The 26,786-nt window shown below is 37.4% G+C and overlaps 1 long non-coding RNA gene across 1 annotated transcript in view; it reads left to right on the top strand.

Annotated features, from left to right (window-relative positions):
* Positions 1 to 1,350: 1,350 nt before the first annotated feature.
* LOC131384324 (uncharacterized) overlaps positions 1,351 to 26,786 on the top strand; it is a 71,058-nt gene continuing 45,622 nt past the window's right edge. Inside the window, exons 1-2 of the long non-coding RNA XR_009215052.1 lie at positions 1,351 to 1,447; positions 16,217 to 16,400. This is a non-coding gene — a long non-coding RNA (uncharacterized LOC131384324). The remainder of the gene's footprint in view (positions 1,448 to 16,216; positions 16,401 to 26,786) is intronic.

The following is a 26,786-nucleotide window of genomic DNA, read 5'->3' as shown; positions in this document are numbered from 1 at the left end:
AATGTTTCACATATTGAGAGTTTTGTTTTGTATATAGGTTCTAATAGTTTGACCTTCTTTGTAATCTCAAGTTGTGTGTAGAAATAGTGAACTGAGTGCACCAGACAAATGCTGATTTTAGTTGTTGTCATGAAAACTATATACTGTTTAAAATAATTGTGATGAATAACATGACCTTATATTTATACATTTTAATAGTTTTTTAAAAATACTTTTGCAATAATTATTGTATCATTTGAAAAATCACTACAATATTGTGAGGAAGGTGAAACAATGATCATTCCCATGGGAAACATTTCTTCCATAAATCTATGTTAAAGGAATAATCGGAAACGAGTGAACTCTTCATTTTTTATGAGGAGGTTGACTATTATACTGGATGTATTTCTTCTCGAGGTCGAGTCTTGTGACTTGGTGTTAAAGATCCTTGTAAAGATTCTACTACCTCATGCTCCATTTTTGCTTAAACATAGTCATCACCTAAATCAGGCATTTAGCACTGATTTTACTTCATGACAGTGTGCAAGCCATTGAACAAAGAGAAATGTGTAGGTCTGGCTTCTGTAACCTAGGAACTTACATTTTAACTAGAATACATTGAGGCAGGCATATGAGTGAAACATACACACACACACACACACACACACACACAGGAATAAAATGTATTTAAAACAATGAAAATTTGAGATTACAGATAACAAATGATTCTATTTAGGGCTAAAGATAAATACAGCAGTCCTCCGCATTCACATTTTCTGATGTTTCACTTACAGATGGTCAACCATAATTGAAAATATTAAATGAAAAGTTGCATAAATAAACAATTCATAACTTTTAAATTGTGTGCTGTTCTGTGTAATGCAATGAAATCTCACACTATCCCACTGTTAAGGCTTTTTCACTCCCGTAGTTCAGTGAGTGGGAGGGAGTAGCACCCAGAGGCTTCTTCTCTACCATTGTTTGGGGAGTTGGAGGGAGTGTTACAGCTCTTTAACTCCCACCACCCACTGCTCAGCAAGCAGGAGCACTAGACCTCTTTTGCTCCCGCAAGTTCAGGGAGTTCCAGGTTCTTGTCCTGTAACCAGAAGGAATAAGGTATGTGGACACCAGAGAATGAGTAAGGCAGAGTAGAATTTTACTGGGCAACACAAAGAAAGTTCTCAGCACTGAGAGGGGATGTGAAAATGAATAGCCATCTGTGAGGCTGAGTCCGGGGTTCTTATACACTTAGAATGGGGAAGTGCATGCTAATTGGTCCATGGGTGGTCTTGGAACAAGCACCATTTGATTGGTTGAAAAGCATCATTCAGAAGGAACCAATAAAGAGAGAGGGGCTAAGAAGGGGATAGAAGTTCTTACTCTGGTCACGAATTTTATTCGGAACTGTCAGCTCGGGTTTGATTGGTTGAAAAGCATCATTCAGAAGGAACCAATAAAGAGAGAGGCGGTAAAAAGGGAATAGAAGTTCTTACTCTGGTCATGAATTTTATTCGGAACTGTCAGCTCTGGTTTTCAGGCTATAAGTTGTCCTTGGCTTGAAGGTCAGATTTCATCTGAGACCTGTCTCTGTCTGCCTAGGAATTTGTCTGTCTCTTGTCGCTACCACCACTCTGTCCTGCCTGGGACATGAGTCTTCCCTTTACCCATCATATCCTCACTGTCTGTGCTACATAACTATTAGTCACTTACTAGCAGTTTAGGTTATCAGATCAACTGTAGTGGTATTGCAGAGCTTGTGTTCAAATAACCCTTATTTTACTCTATAGTAGCCTCAAAGCACAAGAGTAGTGATGCCGCTTGTTATAATTATTCTATTTTATTATTTGTTATTGTTGCTAATCTCTTACTGTGTCTAATTTATAAATTAAACTCTATCACAAGCATATAATGCATAGAAAAAACATAGTATATATGAGGTTCAGTACTAGTTATGGTTTCAAGCATCCAACAGGGGTCTAGGAACATATTCCCTGCAGATAAGGGACTACTGTATTTTCATGTGGAATCCTGAAAGGTTACAAGCCCAATGGCCTATAAATCACCAACAATAGGAGGAGCCCAGATGGCCGAATAGGAACAGCTCCAGTCTACAGCTCCCAGCGTGAGCGACACAGAAGACAGGTGATTTCTGCATTTCCAACTGAGGTAATGGGTTCATCTCACTGGGGAGTGCCAGAAAGTACATGCTGGACAGTGGGTACAGCGCACCGTGTGCGAGCCGAAGCAGGGCGAGGCATTGCCTCGCCCAAGAAGTGCAAGGGGTCAGGGAATTCCCTTTCCTAGTCAAAGAAAGCGGTGACAGACAGCACCTGGAAAATCGGGTCACTCTCACCCTAATAATGCACTTTTCCAACGGGCTTAAAAAACAGCACACCAGGAGATTATATCCTGCACCTGGCTCGGAGGGTCCTATGCCCATGGAGTCTCACTAATTGCTAGCACAGCAGTCTGGGATCAAACTGCAAGGCGGCAGTGAGGCTGGGGGAGGGGCACCTGCCATTGCCCAGTTAGTTGTTTGATTAGGTAAACAAAGTGGCTCGGAAGCTTGAACTGCGTGGAGCCCACCACAGCTCAAGGAGGCCTGCCTGCCTCTGTAGGCTCCACCTCTGGGGGCAGGGCACAGACAAACAAAAAGACAGCAGTAACCTCTGCAAACTTAAATCTCCCTGTCTGACAGCTTTGAAGATAGTAGTGGTTCTCCCAGCATGCAGCTTGAGATCTGAGAACGGGCAGACTGCCTCCTCAAGTGGGTCCCTGACCACAGAGTAGCCTAACTGGGAGGCACCCCCAAGTAGGGGCGGACTGACACCTCACACGGCCAGGTACTCCTCTGAGACAAAACTTACAGAGAAACGATCAGGCAGCAGCATCTGCGGTTCACCAATATCCGCTGTTTTCAGCCACCACTGCTGATACCCAGGCAAACAGGGTCTGGAGTGGACCTCCAGCAAACTCCAACAGACCTGCAGCTGAGGGTCCTGTCTATTAGAAGGAAAACTAACAAACAGAAAGGACATCCACACCAAAACCCATCTGTATATCACCATCACCAAAGACCAAAGGTAGATAAAATCACAAAGATGGGAAAAATACAGAGCAGAAAAACTACAAACTCTAAAAATCAGAGCGCCTCTCCTCCTCCGAAGGAATGCAGCTCCTCACCAGCAACAGAACCAAGCTGGACGGAGAATGACTTTGACGAGTTAAGAGAAGAAGGCTTCAGATGACCAAACTACTCTGAGCTACAGTAGGAAATTCGAACCAATGGCTAAGAAGTTAAAAGCTTTAAAAAAAATTAGACGAATGGATAACTAGAATAATCAATGCAGAGAAGTCCTTAAAGGACCTGATGGAGCTGAAAACCAAGGGACCAGAGCTACGTGACGAATGCAGAAGCCTCAGTAGCCGATGTGATCAACTGGAAGAAAGGGTATCAGTGATGGAAGACAAAATGAGTGAAATGAAGCAAGAAGAGAACTTTAGAGAAAAAAGAATAAAAAGAAACAAACAAAGCCTCAGGAAATATGGGATTATGTGAAAAGACCAAATCTACATCTCATTGGTATACCTGAAAGTGACGGGGAGAATGGAACCAAGTTGCAAAACACTCTGCAGGATATTATCCAGGAGAACTTCCCCAATCTAGCAAGGCAGGCCAACATTCAAATTCAGGAAATACAGAGAACGCCACAAAGACATGCTTCGAGAAGAGCAACCCCAAGACACATAATTGTCAGATTCACCAAAGTAGAAATGAAGGAAAAAATGTTAAGAGCAGCCAGAGAGAAAGGTCGGGTTACCCACAAAGGGAAGCCCATCAGACTAACAGCGGATCTCTCGGCAGAAACTCTACAAGCCAGAAGAGAGTGGGGGCCAATATTCAACATTCCTAAAGAAAAGAATTTTCAATCCAGAATCTCATATCCAGCCAAACTCAGCTTCATAAGAGAAGGAGCAATGAAATACTTTACAGATGAGCAAATACTGAGAGATTTTGTCACCACCAGGCCTGCCCTAAAAGAGCTCCTGAAGGAAGCACTAAACATGGAAAGGAATGACAGGTAACAGCCACTGCAGAAACATGCCAAATTGTAAAGACTATCAAGGCTAGGAAGAAACTGCATCAACTAACGAACAAAATAGCCAGCTAACATCATAATGACAGGATCAAATTCACACATAACAATATTAACTTTAAATGTAAATGGGTTAAATGCCCCCAATTAAAAGACACAGACTGGCAAATTAGATAAAGAGTCAAGACCCATCAGTGTGCTCTATTCAGGAAACCCATCTCACGTGCAGGGACACACATAGGCTCAAAATAAAGGGATGGAGGAAGATCTACCAAGCAAATGGAAAACAAAAAAAGGCAGGGGTTGCAATCCTAGTCTCTGATAAAACAGACTTTAAACCAACAAAGATCAAAAGAGACAAAGAAGGCCATTACATAATGGTAAAGGGATCAATTCAACAAGAAGAGCTACCTATCCTAAATATAAATGCATCCAATAAAGGAGCACCCAGATTCATAAAGCAAGTCCTTAGTGACCTACAAAGAGACTTAGACTCCCACACAATAATATGGGGAGACTTTAACACTCCACTGTCAACATTAGACAGATCAACGAGACAGAAAGTTAACAAGGATACCCAGGAATTGAACTCAGCTCTGCACCAAGCAGACCTAATAGACATCTACAGAACTCTCCATCCCAAATTGACAGAATATACATTTTTTTCAGCACCACACCACACCTATTCCAAAATTGACCACATAGTTGGAAGTAAAGCACTCCTCAGCAAATGTAAAAGAACAGAAATTATAACAAACTGTCTCTCATACCACAGGGCAATCAAACTAGAACTCAGGATTAAGAAACTCACTCAAAACCACTCAAGTACATGGAAACTGAACGACCTGCTCCTGAATGACTACTGGGTAAACAACGAAATCAAGGCAGAAATAAAGATGTTCTTTGAAACCAACGAGAACAAAGACACAACATAGCAGAATCTCTGGGACACATTCAAAGCAGTGTGTAGAGGGAAATTTATAGCACTAAATGCCCACAAGAGAAAGCTGGAAAGATCTAAAATTGACACCCTAACATCACAATTAAAAGAACTAGAAAAGCAAGAGAAAACACATTCAAAAGCTGGCAGAAGGCAAGAAATAACTAAGACAAGAGCAGAAATGAAGGAAATAGAGACACAAAAAACCCTTCAAAAAATTAATGAATCCAGGAGCTGATTTTTTGAAAAGATCAACAAAATTGATAGACCACTAGCAAGACAAATAAAGAAGAAAAGAGAGAAGAATCAAATAGACACAGTAAAAAATGGTAAAGGGGATATCACCACCGATCCCACAGAAATACAAACTACCATCAGAGAATACTGTAAACACCTCTACGCAAATAAACTAGAAAACCAAGAAGAAATGGATAAATTCCTTGACACATACATCCTCCCAAGACTAAACCAGGAAGAAGTTGAATCTCTGAATAGACCAATAACAGGCTCTGAAATTGAGGCAATAATCAATAGCTTCCCAACCAAAAAAAGGCCAGGACCAGATGGATTCACAGCCGAATTCTACCAGAGGTAAAAAGTGGAGCTGGTACCATTCCTTCTGAAACTATTCCAATCAATAGAAAAAGAGGGAATCCTCCCTAACTCATTTTATGAGGCCAGCATCATCCTGATACCAAAGGCTGGCAGAGACACAACCAAAAAAGACAATTTTAGACCAATATCCTTGATGAGCATTGATGCAAAAATCCTCAATAAAATACTGGCAAACCGAATCCAGCAGCACATCAAAAAGCTTATCCATCATGATCAAGTTGGCTTCATCCCTGGGATGCAAGGCTGGTTCAACATACGCAAATCAATAAATGTAATCCAGCATATAAACAGAACCAAAGACAAAAACCACATGATTATCTCAATAGATGCAGAAAAAGCCTTGACAAATTCAACAACCCTTCATGCTAAAAACTCTCAATAAATTAGGTATTGAGGGAACGTATCTCAAAATAATAAGAGCTATCTATGAGAAATCCACAGCCAATATCATACTGAATGGGCAAAAACTGGAAGCATTCCCCTTGAAAACAGGCACAAGACAGGGATGCCCTCTCTCACCACTCCCATTCAACATAGTGTTGGAAGTTCTGGCCAGGGCAATTAGGCAGGAGAAGGAAATAAAGGGCATTCAATTAGGAAAAGAGGAAGTCAAATTGTCCCTGTTTGCAGATGATATGATTGTATATCTAGAAAACTCTATCATCTCAGCCCAAAATCTCCTCAAGCTGATAAGCAACTTCAGCAAAGTCTCAGGATACAAAATCAATGTACAAAAATCACAAGCATTCTTATACACCAATTACAGACAGAGAGCCAAATCATGAGTCAACTCCCATTCACAATTGCTTCAAAGAGAATAAAATACATAGGAATCCAACTTACAAGGGATGTGAAGGACCTTTTCAAGGAGAACTACAAACCACTGCTCAATGAAATAAAAGAGGGTACAAACAAATGGAAGAACATTCCATGCTCATGGGTAGGAAGAATCAATTTCGTGGAAATGGCTGTACTGCCCAAGGTAATTTACACATTCAATGCCATCCCCATCAAGCTACCAATGACTTCCTTCACGGAATTAGAAAATACTACTTTAAAGTTCATATGGAACCAAAGAAGAGCCCGCATCACCAAGTCAATCCTAAGCCAAAAGAACAAAGCTGGAGGCATCACCCTACCTGACTTCAAACTACACTACAAGGCTACAGTAACCAAAACAGCATGGTACTGGTACCAAAACAGAGATATAGATCAATGGAACAGAACAGAACCCTCAGAAATAAAGCTGCATATCTACAACAATCTGATCTTTGACAAACCTGACAAAAACAAGCAATGGGGAAAGGATTCCCTATTTAATAAATGGTGCTGGGAAAACTGGGTAGCCATATGTAGAAAGCTGAAACTGGATCCCTTCCTTACACCTTATACAAAAGTTAGTTCAAGATGGATCAAAGACTTACATGTTAGACCTAAAACCATAAAAACCCTAGAAGAAAACCTAGGCAATACCATTCAGGACATAGGCATGGGCAAGGACTTCATGTCTAAAACACCAAAAGCAATGGCAACAAAAGCCAAAATTGACAAATGGGATCTAATTAAACTAAAGAGCTTCTGCACAGCAAAAGAAACTAACATCAGAGTGGACAACCTACAGAATGGGAGAACATTTTTGCAACCTACTCATCTGACAAAGGGCTAATATCCAGACTCTACAATGAACTCAAACAAATGTACAAGAAAAAAACAACACCATCAAAAAGTGGGTGAAGGATATGAACAGACACTTCTCAAAAGAAGACATTTATGCAGCCAAAAAAACACATGAAAAAATGCTCATCATCCCTGGCCATCAGAGAAATGCAAATCAAAACCACAATGAGAAACCATCTCACACCAGTTAGAATGGCGATCATTAAAAAGTCAGGAAACAACAGGTGCTGGAGAGGATGTGGAGAAATAGGAACACTTTTACACTGTTGATGGGACTGTAACTAGTTCAACCACTGTGGAAGTCGGTGTGGCGATTCCTCAGGGATCTAGAACTAGAAATACCATTTGACCCAGCCATCTCATTACTGGGTATATACCCAAAGGATTATAAATCATGCTGCTATAAAGACACATGCACACGTATGTTTATTGTGGCACTATTCACAATAGCAAAGACTTGGAACCAACCTAAATGTCCAACAATGATAGACTGGATTAAGAAAATGTGGCACATATACACCATGGAATACTATGCAGTCAAAAAAAATAATGAGTTCATGTCCTTTGTAGGGACATGGATGAAACTGGAAACCATCATTCTCAGCAAACTATCACAAGGACAAAAAACCAAACACCGCATGTTCTCACTCATAGGTGGGAATTGAACAATGAGAACACATGGACACAGGAAGGGGAACATCACACACCGGGGTCTGTTGTGGGGTTGGGGGAGGGGGGAGTGACAGCATTAGGAGATATACCTAATGCTAAATGACGAGTTAATGGGTGCAGCACACCAACATGGCACATGTATACATATGTAACAAACCTGCATGTTGTGCACATGTACCCTAAAACTTAAAGTATAATAATAATAAAATTTTTAAAAAAGATGAATAATATTGGTAATGGGGCGTGACAAACTGAACGTATTGTAGAATAAAGTTTTCAACTTGCTGAAGTACAATCTAAAAAATAAAATTAAAATATAAAAATTAAAAATAAATCACCAACAATAGTTACCATACAAAAGTTGAGGGTAAGCTGTGTTCAGACCTTGCAAAGTGCAGTTGTCAGACCTCTAAATAATTTGGGAAGAGTTTGAAAGGGGAAAAAGTAGGAACTATTTTAATAAATACTTAAATAAAAATAGAGAACCTAAAGGAAGGAAAAAGTAGAGGAAACTAGAGTAAGAATAAGCTGCTGGGGTAATTCTAAAAAAATGAAAAAGGATCTTGGCAGATTCTCTCCAGAAAAATAGCAATTCAAGATGAAAATTATTAAAAAATAATGTAACGTGGAAATTGTCCTAGAAACACCAGAAAAAATGCATAAAAATTCATTCAAGAAAAACTATTTAATGTTTTTAAGAACAAGTAGAGTCTGTGGAATTCTAGCCAAGATTCTTTAATTACCAACCTCCATTTCCCAACTTCACATTACAAGAGCTCTACCCCAGGCATGTGCAGTCATGAAGACAGGGATATCTCTGTCTCAGGAGGAGCAGGCTGCTAGCATTTCTCCTCCTACCTCCACAAGCTCTATTTTAGGAAGGTATGTGGCGAAGAGGACCTGGGACTTTCTTCTCCTATTTCACCCCTGCTCAGAGTGTGGAAGTTCTATTTCAAGTAAAGAAGGTGGGTGATACTGGGGCCCAGCACACTGGTAGCATGGAGGTTCTGTGCCAAGCAAGGCAAGCGAAGACAATCAAGGGCTGCCCCTTACACACTCTAGTGCCAACTAGTAAGTAGACTAGGGATGTCACTCTGGGAGAAACAGATTTCTTCCCCCAACTGTGGTGCAGTCACACAATGGTTCTGCCCAGGTAGAAAGGCAGGTAATAAGGATGAGGAGTTCTTCAGCTCTGCCTGAGGGGACTGGCTTTATTTGTAACAGTGGATGGAGATCTCTATGCATGGGAGTGTTGCCAGAAACAATAGCTATCTTTGTGGAAAGCAATTACAAGGAGGCAGTAACTCTGAAACAAGTAAAGTTGCAGAGAAACCAGAAGTTCAATAAAAAGAACCAAGAACAGAGACAGCTAAGAAGGGTCTTTCTGTGATTACCATCAGCTCTAAGCGTGGAAAGCCTTTCTCCTTGCACTATGCTGCATCCACTCAGGAAGCAATCAGAACAGAATGTGAGTCAGACTTAAGAACATTTCCCAAAGCACAGACAGACCCATCAGCATAGGATGGAAGTCTAAATGGCACCAGCAACTAACAAGGTTAAATTATACCAGGCTCTTCTGATCCTAGAAGACAGCAATAAATACCAAAAGGAGGGTAGTTAAAGAAATTCGTCACACTTTATGTTTTGGAAATGGCTTGCTGCAAAGAAGTACCCTTTCTCATATGACTTAGATAAGACTCACGGATGGCCCTCTTGTATACCTATGACAAGACCAGATACAAACACTCTAAATTCTTATTCTTTGCCTCATATATATTTGCTGAACTGTTTGTCCCCATAATCAATCAGAACCAAATACTTGTAAGCAAACTTTAGATTTCTCTCCTTCCTATAGATCTCTGAATTTTACTCTCAGCCTCAGCTGGCGTGCAACCTTTCCTAAATTTCTCCTCTTGAAAATAAACTGACATCAGGATAAAACATTCTCTGATCTGTTATCCCACCATGCCTCCCTTTCTTCTTACATCTGAACATCCTGTTCTTTCTAGCCTTGTTTACTCCTCTCTACAAAAGAATAACTCTTTTCACATAATCCTTAAGATGTTTGCTATGGTTGTTTTATTCTCTGTATTACAATAGTCCCTTCTTCGCCCTTGCAATAATCCTTCAAAAAAGTCTCTCCTTACCTAAATTTGGATTTTTAAAAATTAAAAAAAAAATGACAGTGCTTAAACATAACTTCTGACCAGATACCGAGTGAACAAAGATCTTCCCTGATCTAGGAAATATATCTGGAAGCCAAGATTTAAAATAATATCATAGTCATCTGAGAGTCTGGAAGACTATGCTTCCCAGAAGAAATCAGAGAGAAAAACCTCCAAGCTGAAGACAGGACAAAATAAAATGAAATAAAGTAAAATATCTGAACTGATATAATAGACTTTATGTTACACATGTATTTAAAACAGTAACAGGTAAAATTCTAACCAACTGGGGGTCGTAAACACAATTTTAATCAATAAACAGGCTGTCAAACCAGAGGCTTCTCCCAGAGAGCCAGGATAAAAGATAAGCAAAAAGGAAAAAATTAACAATTCTAGCAGATACATCAGAGGCTGTACATGGAAGAGGAAAAAGGCTTTACAGAATTTATTAAAATAAGTCCCTAGATAAATGACTATGCAAAAAACAAAAGCAACAATCCTAAGAAAGTCAGTATCCAACATTATATCAATATATTACCTAAAATGTATAGTTATCAACAAAACATTAGGAAATATGCAAGGAAATAGGAAAATATGACCCATCCCACTTAGGGGAAAAGTAGCAGGCATTAAAAATTGCCTTTACAGAAAATTAGGTGGTAGGCTTAGGTGACAAAAATTTCAAATTGTCTATCATAAATATGTCCAAAGAACTAAAGGAAACCATGTTTAAAGAACTTAAAAGATATTTAAAGACAACGTGTTATCAAATACAGAATACTAATGAAAAGATATAAATTACTGAAAAGAAACAAAAGAAAATTCTGGAGTTGAAAAATACAAGGGAAGTGAAAACTTCACTAGAGGGGCTGAAAAGCAGATGTGAACTGGTGGAAGGAAGAATAAATAAATTTGAAGAGAGTTACAGGGAGATGATGAAATCTGAAGAAAAGAGAAGAAAATAAAGAAAAATGAACACACTCTGAGAGAAATAAGGAACACTATTAAATACACCAATATAGTAATGGGAATACAAAACAACAGGACAAAAAATATTTGAAGAAATAATGGCTGAAAACTTTCCAAATTATTGGAGATATTATAGTATACGTTAAAGAAACTCAATGAACTTCAAGTAGGATAAATTCAAAGAACTCTAGAGAGAGACACCTTATAATTGAAATGTTGAAAGACAAAGAGAAAGAGAAAATCTTGGGAGCCGCAAGAGAAAAATGACTTATGTACAAGGGAACTGTAGTAAGATTAACTTTGGACTTCTTATCAAAAACAATAGATACTAAAGGCAGTTGGATGACATATTCAAAGTTCAGAAGAAAATGGCTGTCAAGAATCTTACATTCAGCAAAATATCTTTCAAAAACGAAGGTGAAAAAAAGATATTCCCAAATAATCAACAACTGAGAGAATTGGTTGCTAACAGACCTTCCTTACAGGAAATACTGAATGTAGTTCCTCAGGCTGAAAGCACTCAGCAACAGTTAGTAATTCACATCTAAACATATTAAGAAAAAGAGTATCGGTAAAGGTAATTATGTAAGTAATTATAAAGGACACTATAACTGCATATTTCTTCACCTTTGTCCCCTTGACTAATTTAAGAAGCAAATGCATAAATCAATGTGTATAAAATTGAAAAGGTTTTTAAAAATGATTGGCAGAATAATACTCCTTCCAAAATGTCCACATCTTGATCCCTAGAACCTGAGAATATGTTACCTTACATGAATAAAGAGATTTTGAAAATGTGATTAAAATAAAAAATCTTCAGACAAGATTATCCTGGATTACTCAGACCTAATCAGATGAGTCTTGAAATGTAGAGCCCATTTCTTGAGTTGAAATCATTTAGACATCAGTGTGATGACGGAAGAAAAGTCATAGGTATGCAATGTAAAAAGAACTTGATCTGCCAAGACTGGCTTCAAAGATGGAGGAAGAGAACCATCAGCAGGTGGAGACATCCTCTAGAAGCTGGAAAATGCAAAGCAACTTCTTCTTCCCTAAAACCTACAGAAAGGAACACAGCCCTTGATATTTCCCAATGAGACCCCATCTTAGATGTGTTACCTAAAGAACTGTAAGATAAAAATTGTTTTAAGCTACTAAATTTGTGATAAACTTATGCCAACAATGTACAACTATTGAAAGCAAAGAGATCCAGTCAGAATATGCAAATATATAGAAATAAAAGATTAATAGTTGCATAGGGCTTCAGTAAGTGTGGAATAATGAGTGCTAATGGAGTTTCTTTTAGGGGACACAAAAACATTTTAAAATCAGATTGGGGTAATTTTTACACAGCCCTGTGACAAACTCAGAATCACTGAATTGTACAATTTAAATGGGTGAATTGGATAGTATGTGAATAATACATCAACAAAGCTATTTCTGAAAGAATATGCTACTGCTTTGAGAATTGGGCACGTTTCTTTTGACTAAAAGAGAGAGATCACCTCTTTCTAAATGAAATAGAAAAATGTTATTTATCGGGAAAAAATGGGGCATTTTACTGAAATGAGTAATGGGATGTATAACTATGACGTAGCAAAGGAAAGAAGGACAAAACCTCTGGAATTTTGATGCGGAAGATTAGAGATATTTTCCAGGTGCTACTCCAGCCTTTTCAGGCTCTGTGCCCTTGCATTTTCTATAAAATAATATGCATAATTTGGGCCAAGTGGTCAAGGAGATTTTCCTCTGGGAGTAGAATCATTTGACTTTGATTTTTTTTAAAACCACTTCCCCACTAAACTAGGAATACAGGGAGGCTTCTCCCCTTAAAGAGTATCTACAACAAACCTACACTAACATCATATTTAATAGTGAGAAACTCAAAGATTCCCTACTAAAATAAAGGCAAGAAAGTCCCCTCTCACCACTGCTCTTCAGCATCACTAACAATTCTAGCTAATAAAATAAGACAAAAAAATAAATAAAAGGTATACAGATGGGTAAGTATAAAATGAAACCGTCTTTATTCACAGGTGACATGATTATCCATGTAGAAAATCCAAAAGAATAGACAAAAAAAATCTCTAGGAACTAACTGCTTAATTATAGCAAGTTTTTTAGAATACAAGGTTAATATACAAAAGTCAAATGCTTTCTTATATACCAGCAACAAACAAGTACAATTTGAAATTACAAACACAATATTATTTGCATTAGCACCCCAAAAATAAATACTTAGGTGTAAATCTAACAAAATATGTACAAGAGCTATGTAAGGAAAACTACAAAATTCTCATAAAAGAAACCAAAGAAGAATTCAATAAATGGAGAGATGTCCCATATTAATGAATAGGAAAGATCAATATTGTCAAGATGCTTGTTTTTCCCAACTTGATCTATAGATTTGATGTAATGCCAGTCCAAACCTCAGCAAGTTACTTTATGGATATTGACAAGTTAATTCTGAAGTTTACATAGAGAAGTAAAAGAGGCAGGATATCCAACACAGTATTGAAGGAAAACAAAGTTGGAAAACTTACATTACCTAACTTCAAAACTTACTATGAAGTGACAATAATAAACACAATGTGGGCGGGGCGCAGTGGCTCAGGCCTGTAATCCCAGCACTTTAAGAGGCCGAGGCGGGCAAATCACGAGGTCAGGAGATCGAGACCATCTTGGCTAACATGGTGAAACCCCGTCTCTACTAAAAATACAAAAACTTAGCCAGGCGTGGTGGCAGGCGCCTGTAGTCCCAGCTACTCGGGAGGCTGAGGCAGGATAATGGTGTGAACCCGGGAGGCGGAGCTTGCAGTGAGCTGAGATCGTGCCACTGCACTCTAGCCTGGGCGATAAGTGAGACTCTGTCTCAAAAAATAAATAAATAAATAAATAAATAAATAAATAAATAAATAAATAAATAAATAAAATAAAAAAGACAATGTGGTATTAGTGAAAAAATAAACAGATCAATGGAACAGAATAGAGAGAGCCCAGTGACAGATCCACATAAATAAAGTCAACCAATCTTAGAGACAGAGAAGGAAAGGCAATACAATAGAAAAAAATATAGTTTTTCAACAAATAGTGCTGAAATAACTGGACATCATATTCAAAAAATAAATCTAGACCCAGATTTTAAACACTTCCTTAAAATTAACTCAATATAGATCCCAGACCTAAATGTGAAACACAAAACCATAAAACTCCTAGAAAAATAGCACAGGAAAACTATAGATGACATTGCACTTAGCAATGATTTTTAGAAATAATAACATCAAAGGCACAATCCATGAAAGAAAGAATTAATAAACTCTATGAAAGACACTGTCAAGAGAATGAAAAGACAAATCACAGACCAGAAGAAAATATTTGCAAAAGACATCATATAAAGAATTGCTATTAAAATACACAACAAATTCTTACAATTCAGCGATAAGATAAAAAACAAGCATTTTTAAAATTGAGCCACAGACCTTAACAGATACTTCATCAAAGAAGATATACAGATGGCAAATAAACATGAAAAGATGTTCTACCTCATATGTCATGAGAGAAATACTAATACAAATTACAGCAACGATGAGATAACACCACACATCTATTAGAATGGCCAAAATTCAGCATACTGACAATATCAAATGTTGAGAAGGATGGGGAGCAATAGGAACTACCATTCATTGCTGGTGGGAATGAATGCAAAATGGTAAAGCCACTTCAGAAAACAGTTTGGCAATTTCTCAATAAATAAATAAATAAATAAATAAAATAAACACACTATTATTATACAATTCAGAAATCACGTTCCTTGTTTTTTTCTCCCAAAATGAATATATATATGTACACACAAAAGCCTGCATATGGATTTGTATAACAGCTTTATTCATAATTGCTAAGATTTGAAAGGAACCAAGACATTCTTCAGTAAGTGAATGGATAAACTAAGGTATATTCAGATAATGGACTATTATTCAGCACTAGAAAAAAAATTAACTATCAAGCCATGAAAAGGTATGGAGAAACCTAAATTCTTGTTACTAATTGAAAGAAGCTAGTCTGTAAAGGCTACTTACTATATGGTTTCAACTATATCACATTTTGGAAAAGGCAAAAATGTCTAAAAATATATCAGTAGCTGTTAGGACTTAGAGGGAAATACAGATGAATAGGCAGAACACAGAGGATTTTTAGGGCAATGGAAATACCCTGTATAATATTATACTGGTAGATACTTGTCTTACACTTTGGTCCAGATCCATAGAATGTACAATACCAAGAGAGATCCCCTAATGCAAACTATGGTCTTGGACTCTGGGTGGTAATTATGTGTCAATGTAGGTTCATAAATTGTAACAAATGTACCATCTGGTGGAGATATTGATAATGAGGGAAGCTATGCCTCTGTGAAGGCAAAGAGTATATGAGAAATTCTGTACTGTGCACTATTCTGCTATAAACATAAAACTAATCTGAAAAATTAAGTCTGTTAAAGAATTTCACCATAAAACCACTTTTCTTAATGTTAAATTTTTCTAACAATCGTTTACCAAATCTTACTTAGAAAATAGCTTTAGCTGGACACAGTGGCTGATGCCTGTAATCCCAGCACTTTGGGAGACTGAGGCAGGCAGATCATGAGATCAAGAGATCAAGACCATCCTGGTCAACATGGTGAAACCCCGTCTCTACTAAAAATACAAAAATTAGCTGGGCGTGGTGGCGTGCGCCTGTAGTCCCAGCTACCCGGGAAGCTGAGGCGGGAAAATCACTTGAACCCAGGAGACAAAGGTTACAGTGAGAAGAGATGGCACCACTGCACTCTAGCCCAGTGACAGATCCAGAATCCGTCTCAAAAAAAAAAAAAAAATTGCTTTAACTTGTTCACCAATAAGCATGTAATCAATTTGTTTCCCTGTAGCCAGCCAAATTTATTCTATAATAGTTTTTCTTTGCTCTGGATCCATGGCTTTTGGGGAATAAAATCTTCTTTTGTTTTTGAAAGTTCAGGTATTTTACTTCTCTCAAGTGTAAAAGATTTTATTAACAACAGGACAGGTTTCTCTCAGCATGAGTGCCTATTATTTGTTTTCTTTTAACAGGAATTCCTGCAAAAAGTAATAAACTAAAACAAAACCTAAAGGGTATAAATGTAAAATTAAGTCCTTTTACTCTCTCCGGTTGAACTACCTAGAGAAAACCACTTTAAATAACAATTTCAGAAGATTTTAAAAATTCAACTCTACCTAAAGATACCATAAAATGGCTCATTATTCCATCATCCAGGTAACTACCATTATTATTTTAAATGAATTCAAAAATATATGTACCTGACCATAAAATTATAAGCAATTTTAGTATTACTTTATCTATTTCATGATTTTCCTCCCAAAGAGTTCCAGTTCTGTATTCCGATAGTTCCAAAAATCTGCGTCCCAAGGTTTTGTGTCCCATTCCCTAAAACAATTTATATGAACATGACAAATAGGTCATTTGTATATTCCATATTTTCTTAATTGGTTATTTGCTTTTGAAACTAAATCCTTACATATCAGTATTTGCAGATTTACTGCATTCATTTTTCTTATCCTTTTGTTATTAAATATTTTATTCATATTAAATAATAATAATAAATGAATATTAATGTACTCCCTTCTCAGCTTTAAAATTTCATGAGTACTCACACCTTGAAGTTCTCTATGCACCTCTCCTGGATGGCATAGCCTACATTCAACCCAGAAGTAAATGTTATATTGAGTTTTTTATTTTATTATTCCTTTACACATAATTATGTTTTGCAAAATAATACTTATTTATGACTAGTATTATTTTAATTGTATTGAAACTGAATATTAAATGGTTTTTCTTGCAACTTACTGTTTTCATTGTGTTTGTGAAATTCACCCTTGTGATTGTGTGAAATACTAACATTCATTCTCACAACTGTTTTGTATTCTATCTTACAAATATAACACAATTTATCCAGCTGACTTTGGACTTTTTGGTTGTGTCTAGTTTTATCCTGTTATGAAAAATGTTGCTATTAATATTTTTGTACATATATTTTCATTCACATGTTACAATGACTTTCTCTAGGACATATCAAAGGAGTGGAAGTATTATTTTAGAGGGAAATTGCTTAGCTGTACAAGGTAATGCCACAGCAAGTACAGATAGGAGTATTAGCTTACATCCTGGCCAATACTTGGAATTAACAGACTTAAAATTTTGCTAAGCTGATAGGTTTAAAATGATAATCTTATTGATTTTAATTAGTAGTTTCCTGTTTACAAATTAGATGGGGAATCTTATGTTTATTAGCCATTCATTTCCTCTTTCAAATGTGTTTCTTGCCTATTTTTCCAAGTGATTATTGGTCTTTTGTTAATAGTTTTCAGAAATATTTTTGTTTAAAATAGAAATGTCTTATTTATTTTATGTGTTTAAGTGATCTTCTACTTGAGGTTTAGCTTTTCACTTTACTATAACTGTTTATGATGAAGCTATAACCTCAATTTTAAAGTAAAGATATTTATAAAGTCTTTTATTTCTTGTTCATACTTTTCATTCTTTAAAATAAAAAAAAATGTACTTTTGGCTAGGCGCAGTGGCTCATGCCTGTAATCACAGCACTTTGGGAGGTTGAGGTGGATGGATCACGAGGTCAGGAGATCAAGACCATCCTGGCTAACACAGTGAAACCCCATCTGTACTAAAAATACAAAAAAAATTAGCTGGGCGTAGTGGTGGGTGCCTGTAGTCCCAGCTACTCGGGAGGCTGAGGCAGGAGAATGGCACGAACCTGGGAGGCACAGCTTGCAGTGAGCCGAGATCGCCACTGCACTCCAGCCTGGGTGACAGAGCAAGACTCCGTTTCAAAAAAAAGAAAATGTACTTTTAATTGCAAGATTTACATTTACTTCACAAATATTACAAGTTTTGCTTTTCACATTTAATTTTTAATATATCTTAAATTTTGATATAGTATTAAATAATACCTTTATTGGACCATCTATGTTTCCTTTACATTTATTATTAAAATTTTTATTTAAATTGCCTTGAATTAACGGATTATTTTGGATTGAACTGTCATGAACTGGCTATATTTCTTGAATTGTTTAGCTATTCTGTTGCATTTTTTACCAACTGCTATAAATTTTTCCATTAAGATCTTGTACTTCCTTTTGTATTTATTTATTGGAAACCCTTTTTAGTGTCAGTTTTTAAATTGTGTTTCTAATTGCTATTTTCTAATGTAGAGAAATACATTTTATTTTTGCATATTCTTATATTTAGAGACTTTGCCTGTCTCTTTAATTATAATAATTATTTCAAGAACTCATCTATCTGTGTATACAGTCTTATTAATACATTTGTAGTTTTGATGCTTTTATTCATAATTTATAATTTATATGCTTTGTTATACAGTTCAGATTTCTGTTACAACACTGAACAGGGGTGATACAGTGGCCTTCCTTATCCAGTTTCTGTTTAAAGTGTATTCTTTAACATTTCTCTATTTTCCATTAGGTATGCTAAAATGCTGTTTTATAAAAATGTCTGTATTATTTGATAATAATAGAAGGCCCACATTTTAGTATAGTTTAATAAATAGCTCCTGCTATGGACTAAATGGGTCTCCCCAAAATTCATATGTTGAAGTCTTATTTCCCACTGTAATGGTGTATTAGTTCTCATACTGCTCTAAAGAACTGCCTGAGACTACGTAATTTATACAGGAAAGAGGTTTAATTGACTCACAGTTCTGCATGTCTGGGGAGGCCTCCAGAAACTTAAAATCGTGGCAGAAGGTGAAGGGAAAGCAAAGCATATCTTACATGGCAGCCGGAGAGAGAGAGCAAAGGGGGAAGTGTCACTTTTAAAACATCAGTTCTCATGAGAACTCACTCACTAGGAGGAGGACAGCATGGGGGAAAACCACCCCCTCCACCTGGTCTTTGACATGTGGGGATTATGAGAATTACAATTCAAGATGAGATTTGGGTGGGGACACAAAGCCTAACCATGTCAGATAGTATTTGGAAATGGGGCCTTTGGAAGTTAATTAGATTCAAATGAAGTTATGCAGGTGTAGACGCAGTAGTGGAATTGATATTCTTACAATAAGATGGAGACAGCCAAGCTCTCTCTCTGTCTCACTGCTATGTGAGGATACAGAGAGAAGACATCTTTCTGAACAACTGATGATTATTGGGCATCTGGAGCATGTGTGAACTTCCTATTTATGGACTTCATTTATGAAAGACACATAAATATCATATCTTAAGACAGTAATCTTGAGTTTGTTGCCATGTACAGCTAAATCTAAATCTAAGTAAATATGCATGTTATTAGATTTTTTTAAAAAGCTCACTTCTATTTTTAGCTTTCCAGAATTTTATCATTTTTGTTGTTAAATTGTACAAAATAGTTTTGCAGATGTTTTTTATTTCTTTTATTTCTTTAATTTAGTGAGTTATTTTATAACTATATTATTTTCTAATCTCAGTCTGTTGCTTTTTATTTCTGTTTACTCTTCCTCATAGTAAAATTTTCTCCTGTTTCTGTGATATTCTTTTGTGAATTAATTTTCTCTGAAACTTATCCATGGGAATTATTTTAGTCCTGCACTAAGTTGCAATATTCCAGAAATGATCTTCATTTGCCTCTTCCAAAAGCCTAAGTGAACTAAAAAACCAGAGCTACTTTAGAATAAAGTCCTAAGTTTGGAGTTTTCAGCCATATATATTATTGAAATTCAGGTTCACTGCCACATTAGGAATAGTTTATATTTCAATCTAAACAGATTGAAGAGGAAAATATTTCCCCACTCTGCCTACAGCCAAAGGCCATAAACAGCATATTTTATTGGCAGGGTAGAATTTTTTTATTTGCTTATTTATATATGTGTGTTTGTTTAGTTTACCCATTTTACTAAGTTGACTAATCTTTAGAGATTTTCATTCTTATGATTTTCTGTGCTTGAGCCTTAGGTTTTGTCTCCTGTTCCTTGCAGAGTAAAGACCCACTTGAAGTGAGCCTCTGGGCTGACCAGAAACCCAGAGGCTTCTGTGCTCACTCATTTGTCAGGATTTGTTGTGTTCTCTTTTTGGTCTTACAGAATTTTCCACATTTGCTTGCCTTCTCCTCTGATACACTTGTGAAACATGCTTTTAATGTTTATTCAATACTTGTGCTTACCCACTATGTATTAATTTCCTAAACAATATAATATTTCCACATTTTTGAACTCTATATAAATGGAATCATACCATTTGAACTCTTTTGTATAAAGTTTCCTTTGCTCAACATTGAGGTGTAGGGATTTTGTTGCTCTGTGAAGGTGTAGTACATCTATTTTCATTGCTGTATAATAGTTCATTGCATGATTATAGAAAATTTTTGTATTGCAAGTGGACATTTTTGATGCGAAGAATTGTAAGTTATCTCAGAAAAGCGTTACTAGAAAAAATGTACATGCACCCTCCAAAATGTGTGCATGAATTTTCTCAGAGGACATTTATGAGTTTTGAATTGCTAGTTTTAGGATACGTATGTAGAGCTACTGTGTTGGCAAACTGCTTACTGACATAGCTATGCCAATTTCCACTCTCAGTAAAAGTGTATGAGAGTTTCTATTACTCCACAGTTTCACCAGCATTTTGTCACTTATTTTTTAATGTTGCTAATTTGGTGGTATATACTAATATCTCATTATGGTTCTAATTAGCATTCCATGATTGGCAATGTGATTGAGCATCTTTTGTTTCATTGTCTACTCTTTTTTTCCTTCTATTAATTGCATGTTTTCATATGTTGCCCATTTTAAAATTTATTTGTTTCTTTCTCTTTTTGAATATAGGTTTTCTTTATTTCTTAAAACTCATCAGGAAGGGCACAAACCAACGCTTGGCTGGAAATTTTTTATTTTCCCATATATTCATTACCTTGACATTTTAAGAAAATATGCATTAGGAAAAATAAGGAGACGTATGAGAAACACAAACAGGAAACTTCTCAAGGAAAAAAATATAGAATATAAAGAAGAAAGACGTAAAAGTATCATTGCATATCAGGAAACTGAAATGGAAAGAAAAAAATAGAAGACAGAAGAAAATCATGATTCAAACTATTCCAGAATTGAGAAAAGAAAAGATAATGTAAGCCTAGAGAATGAAAGATTTTATCACAAGACAAGTATGATCCATAAAAAGAAAAAACAGACCCACAGGCAGATTTTTAAAGGATTAGAAACAAAGAGAGAGCAAAAGACATCAAAAGAAGCAAATTACCTATAAAGGAACACAAATTGACTCTGAATAGAAGACTGTAAAGAAATAATATTATCAGTTTCTAAAGGAAACTACATTTGAAATAACATTTTAATGTCCAGCTGCACGACCTTTAAATGCAAAAACAAGATAAAGACGTCCTTAGACGCAATAGAATCAGTCTAAAAACTGCTTTTGGGGAAAAAAAACTCAAAAGAATTCAAAAAGAAATATTATGTCAACTCTACCGCAGTAATACAATGAAATTAAGTTTAACAGATATACATCAATAAACAAAACAAAAAATATAGATCATCGAAGTATATATGGATATCCACAACTAGATGCTCAATACACTGGAGTGGCTATCTTTGGTGAACATAGGAATGGGTAGAGGAGTAGGAATGAGTAATGAAAATGGAAAAATGCATTAAAAAAAGAAATGATCTTTGCATAAACTGTTGATGTTGGTGTGCCATGATTTGCATATCTGCAATCCTCTCTCTTATGCCTTCAAAAAATAAAGCAAAAATAAAAATGAAGGAGAAGTCCATTCCAAGATGGCTGAATAGTAACAGCTCCTGCCTGCAGCTCCTAGTGTGATTGACACAGAAGACCGGTGATATCTGCATTTCCAACTGAGCCTCCGCTGGTGATACCCAGGAAAACAGTGTCTGGAGTGGACCTCCAGCAAAGTCCAACAGAACTGCAAATAAAGGACCTGACTTACAAGGAAAACTAACAAACAGAAAGGAATAGCATCAATATCAACAAAAAGGACATCCACACCAAGACCCCATCTATAGGTCACCAACATCAAAGACCAAAGGTAGAGAAAACCACAAAGATGTGGAGAAACCAGAGCAGAAAAGCTGAAAATTCTAAAAACCAGGGGCACAGTTCCTAGATGGCCAACTAGGAACAGCTCCAGTCTACAGCTCCCAGTGTGAGCGATGCAGAAGATGGGAGATTTCTGCATTTCCAACTGAGGTACCGGGTTCATCTCATTGGGGCTTGTTGGATGGTGGGAGCTGGACAGTGGGTGCAGCCCACCAAGTGTTATCTGAAGCAGGGCAAGGCATCACCTCACCTGGGAAGCGCAAGGGAACTGGTGACAGACGGCACCTGGAAAATCGGGTCACTCCCACCCTAATACTGTGCTTTTCCAACAGTCTTAGCAAACAGTACACCAGGAGATTATATCCCATGGCTGGCTTGGAGGACCCCACACCCACAGAGCCTCCCTCATTGCTAGCACAGCAGTCTGAGATCGAACTGCCAGTGGCAGCAAGGCTGGGGGAGGGGTGCCCGCCATAGCTCAGGCTTGAGTAGGTAAACAAAGCAGCCAGGAATCTCGAAATGAGTGGAGCCCACTGCAGCTCAAGGAGGCCTGCCTGCCTCTGTAGACTCCACCTCTGGGGGCAGGGCATAGCCGAACAAAAGGCAGTAGAAACCTATGCAGACTTAAATGACCCTGTCTGACAGCTTTGAAGTGAGTAGTGGTTCTCCCAGCACAGAGTTTGAGATCTGAGAACGGACAGACTACCCCCTCAAGTGGGTCCCTGACCCCCAAGTAGCCTAACTGGGAGGCATCCTCCAGTAGGGGCAGACTGACACCTCACATGGCTGGGTACCCCTCTGAGATGAAGCTTCCAGAGGAACGATCAGGAAGCAACATTTGCTATTCAGCAATATTCGCTGTTCTGCAGCCTCCGCTGCTGATACCCAGGCAAACAGGGTCTAGAGTGGACCTCCAGTAAACTCCAACAAACCTGCAGCTGAGGGTCCTGACTGTTAGAAGGAAAACTAACAAACAGAAAGGACATCCACACCAAAACCCCATCTGTCTGTCACCATCATCAAAGACCAAAGGTAGATACAACCACAAAGATGGGGAAAAAACAGAGCAGAAAAGCTAAAAATTCTAAAAATCAGAGTGCCTCTCCCCCTCCAGAGGAATGCACCTCATCACGAGCAACGCAAAAAAGCTGGGTGGAGAATGACTTTGACGAGTTGAGAGAAGAAGGCTTCAGATGATCAAACTTCTCCGAGCTGAAGAAGGAAGTTCAAACCCATCACAAAGAAGCTAAAAACCTTGAAAAAAGATTAGAGGAATGGCTAACTAGAATCACCAATGTAGAGAAGTCCTTAAATGACCTCATGGAGCTGAAAAACATGGCATCAGAACTACGTGACGAATGCGCAAGCTTCAGTAGCCAATTTGATCAACTGCAAGAAAGGGTATCAGTGATTGAAAATAAAATGAATGAAACGAAGTGAGAAGAGAAGTTTAGAGAAAAAAGAGTAAAAAGAAACGAATAAAGCCTCCAATAAATATGGCACAATGTGAAAAGACAAAATCTACATCTGATTGGTGTACCTGAAAGTGAGGGGAGAATGGAACCAAGTTGGAAAACACTCTGCAAGATATTATCTGGGAGAACTTCCCCAACCTAGCAAGGCAGGCCAACATTCAAATTCAGGAAATATAGGGAATGCCACAAAGATACTCCCTGAGAAGAGTAACTCCAAGACACATAATTGTCACATTCACCAAAGTTGAAATGAAGGAAAAAATGTTAAAGGCAGCCAGAGAGAAAGGTCGGGTTACCCACAAAGAGAAGCCCATCAGAATAACAGCGGATCCCTCAACAGAAACTGTAAAGCCAGAAGAGAGTGGGGACAACTATTCAACATTCTTAAAGAAAAGAATTTTCAAACCAGAATTTCATATCCAGCCAAACTAAGCTTCACAAGTGAAGGAGAAATAAAATGCTTTACAGACAAGCAAATTTCTCCCCCAATTATGAAGCTTACTTTGGCTGGATAAGAAATTCTGGGTTGAAAATTATTTTCTTTAAGAATGTCAAATATCGGCCCCCACTCTCTTCTGGCTTGTGGAGTTTCTGCTGAGAGATCAGCTGTTAGTCTGATGAGCTTCTCTTTGTGGGTAACCCGACCTTTCTCTCTGCCTGCCCTTAACATTTTATCCTTCATTTCAACTTTGGTGAATTAGACAAGTATGTGTCTTGGAGTTGCTCTGCTCAAGGAGTATCTTTGCGGTGTTCACAGTATTTCCTGAATTTGAATGTTGGCCTGCCTTACTAGCTTGGGGACTTAGACTCCCACACAATAATAATGGGAGACTTTAACACCCCACTGTCAACATTAGGCAGATCAACGAGATAGAAAGTTAACAAGGATATCCAGGAATTGAACTCATCTCTGCACCAAGCGGACCTGATAGACATCTACAGAACACTCCACCCCAAATCAAGAGAATATACATTCTTCTCTGCACCACATTGCACTTATTCCAAAATTGACAACATAGTTGCAAGTAAAGCACTCAACAAACATAAAAGAACAGAAATTATAGCAAACTGTCTCTCAGACCACAGTGCAATCAAACTAGAACTCAGGATTAAGAAACTCACTCAAAACCACAAAACTACATGGAAACTGAACAACTTGCTCCTGAATGACTACTGGGTACATCACGAAATGAAGGCAGAAATAAAGATGTTCTTTGAAACTAATGAGAACAAAGACACAATGTACCAGAATCTCTAGGACACATTTAAAGCAGTGTGTAGAGGGAAATTTATAGCACTAAATGCCCACAAGAGAAAGCGGGAAAGATCTAAAATTGACACCCTAATATCACAATTAAAAGAACTAGAGAAGCAAGAGCAAACACATTCAAAAGCTAGCAGAAGGCAAGAAATAACTAAGATCAGAGCAGAACTGAAGGAGATAGAGACAGAAAACACCCTTCAAAAATCAATGAATCGAGGACCTGGTTTTTTGAAAAGATCAACAAAACTGATAGACTGCTAGCAAGACTAATAAAGAAGAAAAGAGAGAAGAATCAAATAGACGCAATAAAAAATGATAAAGGGGAGATCACCACCGATCCCACAGAAATACGAACTACCATCAGAGAATACTATAAACATCTCTACGCAAATAAACTAGAAAATCTAGAAGAAATGGATAAATTCCTCGACACATTCAACCTCCCAAGACTAAACCAGGAAGAAGCTGAATCCCTGAATAGACCAATAACAGGCACTGAAATTGAGGCAATAATAGCCTACCAACCAAAAAAAGTCCAGGACAAGACAGATTCACAGCCGAATTCTACCAAAGGTACAAAGAGGAGCTAGACCCATTCCTTCTGAAACTATTCCAATCAATAGAAAAAGAGAGAATCCTCCCTAACTCATTTATGAAGCCAGCATCAACCTGATACCAAAGCCTAGCAGAGACATACAAAAAAAGAGAATTTTAGACCAACATCCCTGATAAACATTGATGTGAAAATCCTCAATAAAATACTGGCAAACAAAATCCAGCAGCACATGAGAAAGATTATCCATCACGATCAAGTTGGCTTCATCCCTGGGATGCAAGGCTGGTTCAACATATGCAAATGAATAAACGTAATCCATCACATAAACAAAACCAAAGACAAAAACCACATGATTATCTCAATACATGCAGAAAAGGCCTTTGACAAAATTCAACAGCCCTTAATGTTAAAAGCTCTCAATGAACTAGGTATTGATGGGACATATCTCAAAATAACAAGAGCTATTTATGACAAACCCACAGCCAATATCTTACTGAACGGACAAAAACTGGGAACATTACCTTTGAAAACTGGCACAAGACAAGGATGCCCTCTCTCACCACTCTTATTCAACATGGTGTTGGAAGTTCTGGCCAGGGCAATCAGGCAGGAGAAAGAAAGAAAGGGTATTTAATTAGGAAAAGAGGAAGTCAAATTGTCCATATTTGCAGATAACATGATTGTATATTTAGAAAACCCCATCGTCTTCAGCCCAAAATCTCCTTAAGTTGATAAGCAACTTCAGCAAAGTCTGAGGATACAAATCAATGTGCAAAAATCCCACGCATTCCTATACACCAATAACAAACAGAGAGCCAAATCATGAGTGAATTCCCATTCACAATTGCTACAAAGAGAATAAAATATCTAGGAATCCAACTTACAAGGGATGTGAAGGACTTCTTCAAGGAGAACAACAAACCACTGCTCAATGAAATAAAAGAGGACACAAAAAAATGGAAGAGCATTCCATGCTCATGGACAGGAAGAATCAATATCATGAAAATGACCATACTGCCCAAGGTAATTTATAGATTCAGTGTCATCCCCATCAAGCTAGCAGTGACTTTCTTCATACATTTAGACCAAAAAAGAGCCTGCATCACCAAGAAAATCCTAAGCCAAAAAACAAAGCTGGAGGCATCACACTACCTGACTTCAAACTGTACTACAAGGCTACAGTAACCAAAATGGGAATGGTACTGGTACCAAAACAGATATAAAGACCAATAGAACAGAACAGAATCCTCAGAAATAATACTACAC

Source organism: Hylobates moloch, unplaced genomic scaffold (genome assembly GCF_009828535.3).
Source record: "Hylobates moloch isolate HMO894 unplaced genomic scaffold, HMol_V3 SCAFFOLD_9, whole genome shotgun sequence".
Classification (NCBI taxonomy): domain Eukaryota; kingdom Metazoa; phylum Chordata; class Mammalia; order Primates; family Hylobatidae; genus Hylobates; species Hylobates moloch.
This window is presented reverse-complemented; position numbering and strand designations above follow the sequence as displayed.